Source organism: Panthera leo, chromosome E2 (assembly GCF_018350215.1).
Source record: "Panthera leo isolate Ple1 chromosome E2, P.leo_Ple1_pat1.1, whole genome shotgun sequence".
Lineage (NCBI taxonomy): Eukaryota > Metazoa > Chordata > Mammalia > Carnivora > Felidae > Panthera > Panthera leo.
In genome coordinates, this window is record NC_056693.1 from 59,106,906 (window position 1) to 59,111,688 (window position 4,783).

Here is a 4,783-nt window from a genome sequence, read left to right on the forward strand (position 1 = left end):
AAATAACTGGCTTGCTTTTCTCATTCTCCCTGCTCCTAACCGATCACTGGATTTGCCTTGAAATTTGAGCATTAATTACTTTCTCTTCGTAATTAAGCACAGGGTATTCTTTTCATCAGAGAACTGTGTCCTTTCAAAACTGCCCTGACTCCCTGGAATAGTTTCGTGAAAAGAAGTAAATTGTAGACTAGAATATTAACATTCTTACAATCCTCCCAATATTTCACAAAGACGTTCAGAAGATTTTTAAGAAATAAGCAACTCATGTTAAATGAAAATTACAATTAAATTTATTAAGTATCACAAAGCATCCATTTTTAAAAAGAAACATTTTTACTGAACCTTACTTTTCTTTATTGCACGTCATAAAAATTTTTTTAAGTGTCCTAGGAGCCTAAAGTCAGGCTTGCTATTGCGTTACCGTCAGGGATTACTTCATTTCATATATATATGTGTGTGTGTGTGCGCGCGCGCGTGCATGTATACCAAAGTATTTACATTTTGTAACTTAATTTCTCACTCAGTTTGAAAGATCTGGACATTATAAAGGCAAGCTCATTTTCTGCTGGAACAAAATGAGAAAATGAAAATTTTAAAATTCATTTTATTAGGTAAATTCAGCGGGGACTCACTGCTCGCCCTGAAATAAGCCAGCCTCCTTCTGTGTACTTTCGCCATCTTTCGGAGCCTCCAAATGAGAAGTGGAGGGAGTCACGCTGGTAAGCACCCTCCCCACCCCTCCCCTCCCCATGGATGTTTGTGCAGAAACTGTAGAGGTTCCTTTTCCAAAAGCCAGAGTGGTGCCGACGGCTGCCAGAGGGGTTCACGGAGGAGCCCTACAGACAGTGTGCTGGTAGAGAAAGAAAGGGGAGGCAGGACGGACGGACGGACAGGGGCAGAGAGGCGCTGGAGGAAGAGGACTCACGATTTCCAATGTCTGCTGCTGTCGGTCTCCTGGTCCCGGTTCCAAGAGGAAACGTGGCTCTTTTGTGCAGAACCAGAAATGAGCATCCAGGAAGCCAGCAAACTCACTAGCTAAACGATCAATAGAGAAACACAACAAAATAAATTACCAAATTTGGGGGGAGAGGGTTTCTCCCATGAAGGAAAAGAAAATGCGTCAAGGGGAGAGGGGGTGGGCAGGAGCCTATTTTATTTTTTCCCGTGACCGGAGCTGGGCCCCAGGTTGGCCTCAATGTGAAGCCGGGTATTTGCTCTCCTGTACCCACATGACATAAAGGGTCACCCGGCTGACTCAGGGCTCGGGCTCCCGGCAAACCCCGAGGCCCGCTGTGTGAGTTGTCCGAGTTCCTGCCGCAGATCTGAAATGAGTTTTCCTATGAAAATACACTGAAAACTCAGCGACCCCCGCCCCTAACGAATGCCTTCAGTGACAGGAAATGTTAACCATTTTAAGTGCTTTTTATTTGCATTTGCTCCACGGCTGGAGGAGCGAGGGAGAAACGTACTCTTAATGGCTGGGGGTGAAGGAGACGGAGGGGGCAGCCGGGCTGGCAGTTTCTGGGCACGGGGGGAGCATCCTGGGTCCTGAGTCACCCCAGACGACAGCGACCTCGCCCTGAATGCCCGCGGAAGGAGGAAAGGGTCTGCACGCTGCAGTGAGTCGTATTCCAAATTCTCTCGTGTTGTTGATAAATGAGAAGCCAGCACCTTCTACCCGCCAGCCAGCCAGCCGGGGAGGCTACAGACAAGGGCCCATCTTGCAATGTTTGTGGTGCCAAGATGTGTTTGTGTGAGTGTTTTCTCCCCGGGATCAAAAGGGGGGAAAAAGATTTTTTCCCCCCAAAATCAACTAACCACCGCAGCTCGGAAACACAGGGAATGTGTACAACATTGTCCTTCAGAAATCCATCTTGAATTTTTTTTAAGTCCTCTCTTTGATCAGAAGCCGACAAAGAATGACATTTTTCTCCATTCTGTTGCATTTAACATGGACTGGCACGGGGTGAGTTTAAACAAACAGATGGCCCAGGCATGAACGTTCCTTTCAGTCAGAGAGGCTGGAGGTGGGCCTGAGGGGGCGGGGCGCTGCTGTCGGGGGGACCCGGTACAGAGAGGGGGGCAAATAGGGCAGCATCCCCGGGGCAGTTAAGACAGGACTAAACCCATGATGAGAACCACGTACGCTACCTCCGTGCTCTGGGCCTGGGGTCCCCCTTCGAGCCCATAGGATAATGGGAAATCCTTCAGCAGAAAGAAACGGCCCACTGCATTCCAAGGTGTCAAGGAGGGAAAACAAAACAAAACAAAAACCCTTCCAAGTGGATTTCAGATCATCGAGTGCCCAGGGAGTGCACAGTAAGAAGGGTAGGCGGGGAGAAGGGCCAGGTGCTTGTGGGAAATTTTGCACCAGAGCCTAGCTCTAGGCCCCCCGACAGGCAACGGGAAACTGAGAAAGGCCAGCCCTCGGTTGAGAGGCTTTACGGGGCAGGCATAAGCCGGGCCCACTCCCTCTAAGCCCCATCAGAACAGCCACTTGTGGCCTCCGTGTGTGGACTCTGAGCCACTGACACATGGCCACCAGGAACCAGGAGGATGCACACACCTAGGACACATGTTCCGGGACATGTGGACACTCTGAGGTCACTGCTGAGAGCCACACAATTGTGTCTTCCCCACGTCGGAGAATGGAGGTGTTGAGTGATGCCTGTCTCCCCATGGATGTTCCCCTTGACCTCAGAGACCCTCAAGACCCCTCCTCCTCAAGTGCACAGAGACCACAGAAGAGGGACAGACCTCCTCACCACTGCCCACGTACCAGGCGTTAAAAGAAGTCCCCAAAGCCCAGCCAAGTGTTTGGATGAGGTCTGTCAGCTGGCATCGGGGCCAGCGGGTGATAATGCAGAGGGCACATCGCAAGAGATGGTCCAAGCCGGCTTCTCTGTTTTCCCTTGTTCTGCACCCCCCACAAGCATAACCTCCTCCCCGTGCTCCTTCCTCTTGTGGGCTCAAGGTGGGCAGCTGCAAGGAAGGGAAGAAAGTTACAGTCGGATGGAGTAATTTATTAGCAATCATGAACGCCCTCGAGAGTGCAGTCAATTAGAGGCCGTGCGTTTACTAGAAGCTCAACCAGACCAGGGGAGCTGGGGACGCTAACCACAAATACTGACAAGGCCACGCAGTGAGCACAGTCAGGGGCCCTGTGGCTGGAGGCCCCCACAGCCCCGGGGCCGCCCCGCCCTCATACCTCCCATGGCTGTGTCTCCATTCCCCGAGCTGACCTGTCCCCAAGCTCGAGTGCTCAGATTCCAGCTCTCCACCACGCTGGGGCAGACACAGCCCCATGCCCAGAGCTGGCAGCATCCTGACAAGCTGGCGAAGGCAAGAGAGCCTACAGGGGGAGGAAGAGGAAGAATGTTCTAGAAGAGGACAGAGTCCAGACTCTGGGCCAGAATGCAGGCAGCATCCACACACTCTTCTACTGGTCTTTCTCTGAAACACAAACAATAAACCAGGGGCGGCGGGAACACATGTGTAAAAACAGCGTGCGGGCTGCATACATACACACACGCACACACACACCTCCTTGGTGTCATTTATTTAAAGCCCAGACTATGTCTTCTTACTAAGGGCCTTTTTTTTTTTCCACACTGTTTTAGCCCCTACTCTCACAGAGCTTCCCTCCTTAATGTAAACCTAGGGATTTCCCACAGCACTGGAGCTGGAATGTTCTAAAATGCTAGCATCGACACATTTCTACTCCATTTTATTACAGAAACGTTATTTTATGGCACGGAGAGTGTGGTGTGTGTGAAAAGCAGGCAAAGGAGGGGTCCTCCTGCAGAGGGGGGGCTGCCCGCGGTGCCGCTGCCTCGTATAAATCCCCAGAAGTGACAGTCAAGCAGGCAGGAGAATTTGGGAAACCAACAGACAAAATATACAGTGCAGCCCGTGGGCCTCACCTTTACAAGGCAGAGAGAGCTTCTGGAATGGATGGGCCGGGACCTCCGGGGCCGCTCATTAGGCACTTGATGAATTGGACGGGGGGCCCACGGCCCTCCGGGGGTGGCGAAATGCTCAAAAACCAAGTTTTATTAACCTAATAAAATGAAAAGGAAAAGAAAAGTCAGGGAAATTTCAGCTAAAAGGATAAAGGCAGGAAGCATAGTAAGTTCAGCTACTTTGACTACATTTAGACCCATTCTGGCGGACAACAGCAGTTCCCACAAAGACCCCGCGTTCCTGATGCTGGATCTCAGCTGACTGGCCAGCAATGTGCCACCGCTGGTCTGGAGACATCCGGGGTGCCTTGTGCTCACGCTCTCAGGAATGAATTATAAGCCCGTACTTTTTCACCTCCTCTAATGCCAAAGCCAGGGAGTGCAAGAAGGGAAACCGGCAAAGGGCACTCCTTGGGGCAAACAGGGCTTCCGGAGAGTGACCCTGCCCGACCCTGGGCAGGAAAGGAATGCCATCACCATCCAGGAATCTCAGAGCGCCCACCTCGCGGAAGAGAAGTCTATGCAAGAATTACAGCAAACAAGTCGAGCGCATGCAGACGTGACAAGGTGTCCATTATTTGCAAACACCTCCAGGGGCCCTCGACTCTGGAAGTGGGGGCTAGGAGGGTCTAGTTCAGGAAGAGGCCAGCGCAAAGCGAGGCTTCCTACCTCTCCTGACTGATGCACCACGGTGGCGAGTGGCCAGGTTGGTGGGCCACGCCGTGGGGACCTGAGAACATGCTCGGCCCACGCGACACGGCCAGGCCCCCCAGCTCACCGGGCTTGAACCCCCCAAAAGCAGGAGAGCTTTATTATCTCTG

General features: G+C 51.8%; 1 long non-coding RNA gene across 1 annotated transcript; it reads right to left on the reverse strand.

Moving 5' to 3' along the window:
- Nucleotides 1-350: 350 nt before the first annotated feature.
- Nucleotides 351-3,467, reverse strand: LOC122207873. Its single transcript, XR_006197049.1, has 3 exons — nucleotides 3,243-3,467; nucleotides 2,780-2,982; nucleotides 351-1,035 (listed from the first exon to the last, which is right to left on the reverse strand). It is a non-coding gene; the product is annotated as an uncharacterized LOC122207873 (long non-coding RNA).
- Nucleotides 3,468-4,783: the final 1,316 nt, after the last annotated feature.